This window comes from Xenia sp. Carnegie-2017, unplaced genomic scaffold, assembly GCF_021976095.1.
Source record: "Xenia sp. Carnegie-2017 unplaced genomic scaffold, XeniaSp_v1 HiC_scaffold_3, whole genome shotgun sequence".
Lineage (NCBI taxonomy): Eukaryota > Metazoa > Cnidaria > Anthozoa > Malacalcyonacea > Xeniidae > Xenia > Xenia sp. Carnegie-2017.
In genome coordinates this window covers 10,009,119-10,021,221 of record NW_025813493.1, presented here as the reverse complement: position 1 = coordinate 10,021,221, position 12,103 = coordinate 10,009,119, and the positions used below count along the sequence as shown (strand labels likewise).

The 12,103-nt window shown below is 32.4% G+C and overlaps 1 long non-coding RNA gene across 1 annotated transcript; it reads left to right on the top strand.

Annotated features, from left to right (window-relative positions):
- The first annotated feature begins 9,340 nt into the window (after positions 1–9,340).
- On the top strand, positions 9,341–11,629 carry LOC124454304. Its single transcript, XR_006951391.1, has 3 exons — positions 9,341–9,415; positions 10,033–10,569; positions 11,559–11,629. It is a non-coding gene; the product is annotated as an uncharacterized LOC124454304 (long non-coding RNA).
- The last annotated feature ends 474 nt before the right edge of the window (positions 11,630–12,103 follow it).

Here is a 12,103-nt window from a genome sequence, read left to right as displayed (position 1 = left end):
TTAATGTCCAATCAAATATTCTTTATCACACACGAATTCGAGTTTTAGTTTACTATCATTCTCATTTGAAAACGTAAAACACTTTGCAAATATTTTATAACTCTTAAATGTCTATGTTATTTAAAAAAAATTTTCGTTATCTGTATTTAGAATAAAAATACTTAAGAATGGTTGCTCTAAATATTTTTGATGTAGCTACTATTTTCTCTGGCGTATCCATGGAAATATGATATAATATATTTCCAGACATTCATAAATATCAATTAGTAGAACTTTATCATTGGTTGTGATCAATCAATTCGTTTTCGTTTTCACATTAACGAAAAATATGAAATGATAAAAAGATTTACAAAAGGTAAAAACATTTTAAAGTATTTTAGATTAGTCAAATTACCAGATGGCAGCTATGTATATATGATGCATGGCTGCGTTACTCTAAATTACAGAATTCGTTTAAAAAAACATACAAAAATGTTTCATAATGCTTTTAGTATTTTATAAGATAAAGATTGTGTTAGATTATCTGTTGAATTACGTATAAGCATAGCTATGATAAATGATATGTATGCTCTTAATATAGAAGTTAAATCTATAAAAGCTAATGTTCATGCATTATGTGATAGGCTCTGAATTTTAGGTTTTCTATATGTTTTCTTTGCTTACCATTGAAGAAGCTATTTGGCTATCAATGAAATTTCTCCTTTGAATTATTGCGAGTTATTTTCAATCTTTCTCAAACAGCGGCTTAGAAAAAATGTAACTGAAGCAGAAATTGTTTTGTCCTAAAGTGCTAGTAATATTGGTTTCTTGAATTTTGATATCAACACAAGACAAGTACTTTTCTGTGGACGGTGACACAACTTTTCATAATTTTTAATTATCTTTGGGATAAAGAGCCATAATTGCAGAAATTTAGTGTCAGAAAAAATATGCAACAAAAATATTGTTTCAACAATTCCAAGAAAAACCATTTACATTGAAAATAACAGACCAAATTATATTAATTCCTCATAACAACACCCCGGGATAAAATATGTTTATTTTGATGTTATTCAAATTGGTTAACTATTTCAAGTGTCTCTACAAACTAAAAGAAAAATGTGCACTGCAGATGTTAGTTTCCGTTCATAGATAAAATACTATAAAGCCAAAAAAGGAGTATTGTCTATAGGCAACTTTTGTTTAATTTTTATAGATCATTTTAACCTGGTTTACCCCCTTTTTACTTAACATAACATGAAACTTTCTAAAGTACATCAAATTCAAACAAGGCCAGTTTCTTAGGTAATTATCTTTATTCATCCCATTTCACATGATTTCAATTTCTCGTTTTTGTTTTTAATAAATTGAGCTCATTTCAACGTATTCATTCCTTTTCCTTTCTCAAAAATTCAGAAAATAAGGACAAAAAAGACATATTAATGGTTGCACCCCCCTGCGTCCTATACATTTTCCGAGGAAAATTTACGACTTACATTTTACATGATATACATTATATTCTGTTTACAGCATCTGTCAGTCGTAGAGAGAAGTTCGAATCTTATAATTATATAAGTTCTGAATTAAATGAAATTTATGAACATTTTGACAGAACTGCTAAATTAATGAAAGTCGAAAAAGCTAAATAGAGGAATGTAAATTTGCAGTATTAAAAAATTCCTACTTCTTCAAATGTTTTGTTTCAGACAATTAAAAGGCATTTGCCATCTTTCAAAAATATTCTTGCAATGCTGAATATTTTTAGCAGAACAAACAGAAGACGAGAAATGTATCATTTGTTTTGCATGCAGTTCTTTCTTTTTAAAATGACTTCTGTATTGAGGTTTGATGATGATTTGCCCCATTTTAATTTGATGAATTGTGTATCTCTCTTTCTTTATCATTTCCCTCATTCCTAAATTTTAGTTTTTATGATCAATCAAATATTTTTTATCACACATACATTCAAGTTTTAGTTTACTATAAGTCTCCTCCAAAAACTTAAAACACTTTGCAAATATTTTATCATTCTTAAATGTCTATGATAGTTAAAAACATTTTTTTGTTGTCTGTATTTAGAATAAAATTACTTAAGAATGGTTGCTCTAAATATTTTTGATGTAGCTACTATTTTCTCTGGCGTATCAATGGAAATATGATATAATACATTTCCAGACATTCATAAATATCAATTAATAGAGCTTTATCATTGGTTGTGATCAATCAATTCGTTTTCGTTTTCACATTAACGAAAATTATGAAATGATAAAAAGATTTACGAAAGGTAAAAATATTTTAAAGTATTTTAGACTAGTCAAATTACCAGATGGCAGCTATGTATATATGATGCATGGCTGCGTTACTCTAAATTACAGAATTCGTTTAAAAAAACATACAAAAATGTTTCATAATGCTTTTAGTATTTTATAAGATAAAGATTGTGTTAGATTATCTGTTGAATTACGTATAAGCATAGCTATGATAAATGATATGTATGCTCTTAATATAGAAGTTAAATCTATAAAAGCTAATGTTCATGCATTATGTGATAGGCTCTGAATTTTAGGTTTTCTATATGTTTTCTTTGCTTACCATTGAAGAAGCTATTTGGCTATCAATGAAATTCCTCCTTTGAACTATTGCGAGTTATTTTCAATCTTTCTCAAACAGCAGTTTAGAAAAAATATAACTGAAGCAGAAATTGTCTTGTCCTAAAGTGCTAGTAATATTGGCTTTTTGAATTTTGATATTAACACAAGACAAGTACTTTTCTGTGGACAGGGACACAAATTTTCATGATTATTCATTACCTTTGGGATAAAAAGCCATAATTGCAGAAATTTAGTGTCAGAAAATGTATGCAACAAAAATATTGTTTTAACAATTCGAAGAAATACCATTTACATTGAAAATAACAGACCAAATTATTTTAATTCCTTATAACAACTCCCCGGGATAAAATATGTTTATTTTGATGTTATTCAAATTGGTTAACTATTTCAAGTGTCTCTACAAACTAAAAGAAAAATGTGCACTGCAGATGTTAGTTTCCGTTCATAGATAAAATACTATAAAGCCAAAAAAGGAGTATTGTCTATAGGCAACTTTTGTTCAGTTTTTATAGATCATTTTAACCTGGTTTACCCCCTTTTTACTTAACATAACATGAAACTTTCTAAAGTACATCAAATTCAAACAAGGCCAGTTTCTTAGGTAATTATCTTTATTCATCCCATTTCACATGATTTCAATTTCTCGTTTTCGTTTTTAATAAATTGAGCTCATTTCAACGTATTCATTCCTTTTTCTTTCTCAAAAATTCAGAAAATAAGGACAAAAAAGACATATTAATGGTTGCACCCCCCTACCTCCTATACATTTTCCGAGGAAAATTTACGACTTACATTTTACATGATATACATTATATTCTGTTTACAACATCTGTCAGTCGTTTACAGCATCTGTCAGCCGTAAAATTTTCCAAAGTACATCAAATTCAAACAAGGTTAGTTTCTTAAGGAATTATTTCTCAACTTCACATTTCACATGATTTTAATTTCTAATGTGTTTAACAAATTTACTTCATTTCAACGTATTAATTCATTTTCCTCTCTCAAAATGCAGAAATTAAGGACAAAAAAGACACAATATTATTTGCGACCCCCCCCTCCCTAGAAATTTTTATAGCAAAATTTACGACTTATATTTTCAAAATTTACAATCTTCATACAGGAAAGTGTTTTTCGTTTTCACCGAATGTATAAAAGCAAACTGCCTGGACATACTTTTTCATTTTTCCGTCATAAAATTTGGAGTACTACGTATGTTTGTGTCTTACTAACATAATGTCAACTTTAAGTTGTTTAGCCCCATTACTTGTGCAATATGTATGAATGTAAATCATTAGATTATACTTTTGAACAATTTTCTAAAATAATGATGATTTCTCTACAATTCGTATTCAAAAATGTTAAATTGCCATTGAATGCAAAAACGTTTTCTTAAATTTATTCAAACAGTTTCAACAAAAAAACGCCTTCTGCAAAAAAAAATCTGCAACGATTGTCTCTTTTGTTACGTTGTTTTTGACTCAGATTATTGAAAGGAAAACAATGAATTGTGTGACAGGGAAAATTTATTACTGATTGCAAAAAATAAACACCTTACAAAAAGTTTCCTTTTAATATTTAAATTATTCAACAGCTTCATTCCAGTGACGTAATTTTATTAAGAGCGCAATCTGACTCACGCTACACTCAGCAAACGCGGATGAAATATTGCATGTTGTGCTCGCTATGAAATAGTAAAATAGGTGCGCAGTGCGTACATGTTGGTAGCTTCTAAAAGATCAGCGCTGATACGCCGAGCGAAAATCATGGTTCAGCAACTAAGCTTAGTGCGAAACCGGTAGAATAATGGCGATGAATAGAACGGCCGTTGTTTTTGCTACTGTTGACAATCCTAACCTACACAGGTCTGATATTGTATGATAGTATGTCCCACAACTTAGGCAATAAAGACAGCCAGCCATTCGCAAACATCCAAGACTAGTCCCTCCAATCAATTTTTCGTTACAGTCTACGACATGGATGTTGAATAATTGTGGCTTCACTCTTTCCATAGCAAAATAAAAGTGCAATTACAACAGATATTTAAAAAAAATTAAAAACTTATATCTGTAGAACCAACGGTATTAATGCATCTGCCTCCTCTGCCACAAGGATAAAACCGACATTCGTTGACTTCTGTTACAATAAAAAACGTTCATAAATCAGTTAAGAATTTGGATGTAACATTTACAGCAACGTTTGTATAAAAGCTTACCCCCAATCACAATTATTTAGCATGGCTACAAAGTCATCTAATGACTTTTCAGGGCCTGTGTTGCACTCAATGAGTGTGAGTGCTAGTGAGCTTTATAATAAGGGCAAAATTTGCAACATATCATGCATATCATACATAAAACTTACGAACTTTTATGCATCAGCAATAATTTTGCATACATCTTCTTTTAAGTTCATTTAACAACTAGAAATTTTTGACTGCAACTGTGAATCCAACTGAGAAGGGCCACTTTTTAAATCATCCTAATATTGCTAAAAAAAATTATATTGTTCCCGTCTTATTTATTTAAAATTATTTAATCACCTGATGGTAAATGATAAACGAAAAGATTTTTTTAACTAAAAGAAATTCTAATATAAATTTAAGCAGCAATGTCGAACATCTTAATGATGTCGTAGATTTGCTCATGCCAACACCGCCAAAATATTTTTTAGAAATTTTAAATTTTCTTTGGAAATGTAATAACAAATAAATGTTTTAAAATCCTAAGAACAAATGCCGACAAATAAGCATTTCCAATTCCATTCATAATTAAGAATTCATTATCTCCAATCAGCTTTATTTTTTGTAAAATATTACAGCTTTAAGATTTTAATAGAATCGATCTTTGAAAACAGAGAAATAAGTTTATGTAATATTTTGAAAATAAAGAAGTTTAAGAGCATGCACACAGATGTAATTATTGTGTATTATACGTCTGTGATGACTTTACACTACTCGTTCAGTGACGTACGCTAACTGTATTAATTTTCTATAACTGACTTTCATTGGCTACCTTACTGAAACGCAATAAAACTTTTTTTGGGTTTTTTGGTGGTCTATAGAGAATGATAACATGGCGATCTACGGAGATGAAATATGGGAAGAACCAAATCAGAACGCTTAGAGCGTTTTTAGCATTATTTCTCTTTACGAAGAGCAAACAGATGCTTTGAAAAAATTCCTTTCTGCTTAAGAAGTCATTGAAAATCTTCCTACTTCGTTTGGCAAATCTTTTATCTTTAATCCTTTCCATTAATAACTGATGTTTTATTCTGGAGCAAAAGAGGGACCAGTAGTGTTGTAGTATTAAAGGGCAATTTTGCTGACGCACATCGCACATTAATTTTGGCCTTTCCTTCCACAAGTAAGCGGCTGTTTGTTTCTGCACTGATTACAACAGAATATGCAGATTATGTTGTAGTCCACCATAATTTAAATAAGTGTTACTCGATCACGCGTACTTAAATAATTGCAGGAATTATTCCGTCCTAGCTATGTATAAATATTCACAGACTTATACTACCTGGTAGATGCGTCGTTGTGCAGACTTAGAGTTTTAAGCTTTGCCAAGATGGCATCTTTTTTGACTTCTATTCTTCTTTGTTTATAAATGGTACTTTGTTGCACTAATTACATAAGGAAATTTAGACGCGGAAACACCTTACCATCACTTGCTATTTGAACAATTAAATGATCAATTTTTTGTGGTGAAATGTGACCGGTCAAGGAAAGCCTAAAAATCTTGTCGTGTACTTTTGATATTCATTTTATTGAATCAAAAAAGTACAGCAGTCGTTTGAATTGGGAGGGAGGAGGGGGGTGGGTGGGGTGGGGATAGGATCCAAGGTCAGACGTAGTAGATTAATCACTTCTCGTCTGTAGAAAATTTTGTTTACCTTGAGAGTTAGTATAAAGCTATCGATAAGTATGACATTAATTGATGCATCGTTGGCAATACATTTTTGTTGAAGTATTAACTTTGCCATGTATTTCTTAATTGAATAAACGCGGAGATCCCAGCTGGGCTGTTATTTTATAGCAAAATCAATAATCTCTCCTGGTTTTACACACGATTTGTTAAGCCATTTTTAAATGCTCTTGACTGAAGTTTTTCAAACAAGGACTAATGAGTAAGTTGCCGACACGCCGTTTTTCTGCCCTAGAGTGGTTTCAACATAAATTTAGGTAACAAACAATCCATACTCGACTAGAAAAAGCATGTGTGGCGAATAAAAGCAAAAATTTTTTGAAGTGTCAAAATTTTAACATGCCATGACGTTGCATCAGGCGAATATCCAACATTAAGAGTGTTAAATTTGTTAAATGTTACAAAATGATTACTGAATTGAACACTCGGATGTGTTTGAGGTGTACCTGTTTAGCGAGGAAACGATTGAAGAGCGCCTTCAGAAAAGCACGAAGAACGTCACGTGAGCATATACAAAATATGTTGTCAGTTCTGCTATGGAACATCTACGTCACATTGTAACATATGTAATACCAAATAAGAATTGGTTGAAGCTCAAACCAAATGTAAAATGCCCCGCAAAGATTTTTTACTAACATTCTGTTGGTTTTATGGCGGGTAAAATCTAAGTTTGCGTACAAGAGACTTAATGACTTCTTTTACGGCTTAATGGCTTTAGCTCAGATCTGTTTTCCACTGGCTAATAATAACCCAAGTATAGACCAATCAGCGCACTCATTTTATTGTGGTTATTCAATAATTGAAAATGACGATCAATTAACGAAAAACTAAATTTTCTTCCCGTATGTATACTTCCAATATCCATAAAGTAAAAAAGTGTCCTTGCACTCATTAGTCATTAAAACTCTTTATTTTGTCCAATCAAGAAGTACACCATGGCGTCAGAATATCTTAAAAGTCATAAAAGATTTTGGGGAAACGACAATTCTTTAAAACGTCCTGAAAATAATCAAGTTCCAATTCAGCTAAGTGAATTAATCAAAACGTTTCTGAAATGTATTCAAGAGGAAGGTTTGCAAACAGCTTACAATGGTTACGGATATAATCCACGGGAAACACAACCTCCAAGATCTGTTATCAATGGTATTAAAGATGAAAAGATCAGTGACGTCATTATAGTAGGTGCAGGAATGGCCGGTCTAAGTGCAGCGTATGAATTGAAAAAAGCTGGTCTTTCTGTGAAATTCTAGAGCAAACGGACCGTTATGGAGGAAGAATCTTTAAGTATGGTGTAGAAAGTGGTCTTACGTCTGATTTGTATGCAGAAGGTATGGATAAACTTGTTCCGTAGTGGGTGTTTGCTTGAATTTATAATTATTACATGTCGTCCATAATTTTATAAACAATCGCACAATTTAATAGAACTTTAATTTGGCAAGAATCTTAATCCACCCAATTCATAACTGTTTATAATTCCATTTTGTCATTAGATGCTTAGCTACATCATTTTTAACTATCAAAACAACTATCCCAAATGTTGTAGTCGAAAATACAAAACATATATACAGCAATTTGGTCTTTTAAGTGAAATTTGTGACAGCAAAGTTAATAAAAGGCTTTGTTTTGAATTTTTGGTTTGTCTATATATTTTGCATACAAAAGGACTTGAGGTAAAGGAGTTTTTTTATGACCCAAGTATGTTGGTGTTGCTATTAAGCTACATGGGATTTGTAGAAGTGCGTTTATTTTTGGTCACTGTTCTGCTGTGCAATGAAGTAATTTTCAATGATTCTTCTTCCAGATGTATTTGTGTCTCGTTGCAAAATAGAGTGGTATTGCTTCTTTTCTAAGATTGTATGCATTTATACAAAGTCAGCCGATTTTCCTTCCCCAAAAATGCCCCAAAAACCACAATATCGTCATAGAATCTCCCATATGCTAAACTACTTATAGGCACGACAAATAACTCATATGAACAAAAACAAATGAAATTTTGATTGATCAGACCATAGTTTTTTCCATTGCTGAACTGCCCCCTTTTTATGCTTTCGTGACAACAACCTTTTTTTCATTTTAAGGTTAGTACTTAGTGTCATCAACACGCTAAAAAGTAACTGTTACTTTCATTGATATTTTTCTCTTATCATTTGTTTCAAACACAAATTAGATAGTGCAAAACATTGTCTTTTGTTTAATGTCGAGAGTGATAAGACTCTAGTGACATGGTCAGTCTGATCTAGTAATGAAGTATACAAGAGCATGCATGAGCAAGTTACGCAACCTACACATAAGCCAAATTATGTTAACCATTAAAAGGTTTAAAATTTAAAAACTTTGATATTCTAGTTGATGAAGCTCCTCAGAACATTAAGAATTATGGCAGCATCGAATCTTACAGTTTTGAAAAAAATGAACTGTTTTTTTTTTTAGTTGGGGCTATGCAATTTCCAGGTGATGCTAATGATCATTCAGAGAGACCGCATTTTTTGGCGGACGGTTACATCAAGAGTTTCAATCTGTCCATGAAACCTTTTCCTAACTTTGACAAAAATGTCATTACCTGCATCTATGGGTTTCACGAGAAATCTGAAGGTGAAGTGTATAAAACAAAGAATTAATGCAACAACTAAATACATTGCATGCATGGCGCAAAAAGTTCTTTAAATATAAAGTTTTTAATATAGCAGGTCAATTTCAAGAAATTGTGTAGGTAGTGTCGACAGGTATTGCAAAGATAGGAGAGCTAGGTGACCAAAAAAATCATTGTCGATAATAAATTAACCACTTCACGTTCGGCCTGTTTTCACATTACATTTTGAGCTGAGAAGCATTTTGACAACATTTGGCCAAACTGGAAAGATGGCATGAATAATGCCTTAAAAGACGATATTTTGGATATTGGTAAGTGTAACGAGACTTTAAATTCTTCAGTTTTATTAAAAATATATTTTTCCTGAAAATCGCGACATTGTATTATTTTATTCTTGCAAGAATTTTTCTGGAAGTGAGAAATCTTGGAAGACATTTTCTGTAAATTGAGAGCAATGGCAATTAATCATGATTAATTGAAATTATTATACATGCCAAGCGTCACTTCCAGCAAAATGGCGCGCTTTGTTTCGCTCAGAAACATTTTTGCCGGTCCATTATTTTACGTAATGCGCTACGTTCCAAAATGCGTACTTTTACAATCAAATGAAACGAACTTTGTAAAGCAAACAGCAAAATGAAAAAAAAAAGAAAGCAAAAAACCATTTGCGAATGTGAGTCGAAGCAAAACAGCAAAGACAAGAAAGAAAGCAACTTCGTTTCAGGTCAAATGATGCCATATAATAAACTTTTTAGTAACCTTGCTTTCTCGGTCTTTGCTTAGAAATATCAGACCTCTATCTTTTTGTACAAACCTCGCCCTGCGGACTCGGTCTGTGCATAAAGACCTCGGTCGGATAATTCTACGTAAAGACCTCGCACTCGGCTATTAGCTAAGGGCTTAGTAAACTTCCTCCATTTTTTTGCAGAAAAATATTTTGATGAAACAATCGGTGCTGTTACAGACCAGCTTTACACTTGGTTGTCGAAATCAGAAATTGTTCATGATCAAGTCAATGCATGGGGACGTTGGATTGAAATCTGGAGTCAGTTTACGTTGGAAAGCTTTCTTGAAAGTAATATCGATGTAATCAAAGCTAAAGCCTGTTGAAGATAAAGCAGACTTGGATTTAGTTAAGCTTGGAAATCTTTTGCCATGGTCGAATGATGCTGTTCGTGGTTATTCTGTATTTTGCTATACGGAGCAGCTTGATCAGTCACTTGGATCCTATCTAAATTTTGAACTGGGAAAATGGTGTTCTAGTGAAATGCATTGCTTGAAAGGAGGGATGCATAGTTTGCCGAGAGCGTTTTTCAACGATGAAGGATTGAGTACGGATGACATAGAATGCAAGAAACAGGTCTTCGAAATAAATTACTGGTATCAAGATGAGTATCCTTTGAAAGATATAGTTGACGTGTTGTATTATTCAATTAGCGATGCGCCAAGTGTATATAATGCGAAGGTACGAGATATTAGTAAATTGAACATCGAGTATAAATAGTTTAAGGATAGTTGATACTTCTATTTTGTTGGTCTTTTTCACTTTTTTCAAAAATGTATGGCTGGTTTCTGTGCAATATTTCTTTTCAAATAGCTACAATTTTTCCTACTTTGTATATAATAGTTATAAGGCCTCAATTGTGACAAAAATTTGCTTTTCGATATTCTTACTACTGGTCTGAGGGCAGTATGCCTTTGCTTTTTGTTCGCATCCTATGGAATTACATTATCCGTCTAGTTCTATAGGGTTTCTACACTGCTTTTGCTAATTGTTTGTCGTCTTAGGAAAAATCATTAGTACTTCAGTTTACAGCTTTTAAATTAACTCTATAGCTCTTTGAACCCCGAAGCGTATCTCAACATCGTTCAGTGCTTTTGAGCAGCATTCTTTACTATTTTAGAACATGCGCACTGTGAAGTGCATATGCTGAATAATGCCTCGGGAGGAAAAATTTTTAGCTGTTCACTGAACTGCATGTTATCCCAGGATTTTAAAGCTCGACAAGTTGAGCGCGTTGGCACATATTGCTTAAAATAACGCAACAAACAAAAAAAGAATTGAGTGTTGCGTTTAGCTTAATTCACGGTAAATGGATTAGCTTTTAGAATATAGTTTCAACGCGAACCCGCTCTTCTCAGGGATTTAGTGGGGTCTGTAGGTCGTCTTCATTGGGACATCTTTAATTGCCTGTTTTCTGAAGTCTTACTATCTCCCAAGTCTCCTGAAACTTTACCAAAAGTAGCTGTTTGCTTTAATGTTGCCCTAAGAACTGAATTTCCATACATGAAGAATATATTTGACGTAACGTGACACTATACAGACGTAAAATTTAGCACCTGGCAAGATAAAATCGTAACCGTTGGTTGCCACCTAATGAGAAGTCTCCCCAAACGCATTGTGTCATTTACATTATAGCTATCTTATTGATTGTAGTTTTCAGCAATTTTTAGGACTGGTTATACTTGTCAATCACCAGGACAATTTTCAAATGACTGTTTAACTCAATGATTTTCACTTTCATTGATATGGATAGTCTTTAAAAATTACATATACCGTTTTATATGCACCTAACAAAGTGCACTTTCCTGGTTTTTAAGAATAAAAGCTAAGCAAAACCTTTGAAAACTGTTTGACTTTTGTTTAGGCAGTAATTGTTGCCACCCCAATAAATACTTTGCTTCAAATAAGTTTCAAACCAAAGCTTCACAATGATGAATCCCAGTTGGCGATGAGAAAATGTGTTCAACTATGGAAGATGTTTCTATTGTGCAATCAACAAAAGTTTATATTCAGACCAAACAGAGATTCTGGGAAAATGAAGGAATCAAAGGTGGTTTTTCTAAGAAAAACCTTCCCATAGGTCAGATTCATTATGTCACTCCGGAAGATCCAAACACAAAAGAAGGACTTGTTTTGATTAACACATGGATAAATGAAGGTCTGCTTTTTGGATCTATGAAAGAAGAGCAAGTGAAACAAAGGTGATGAAACAACT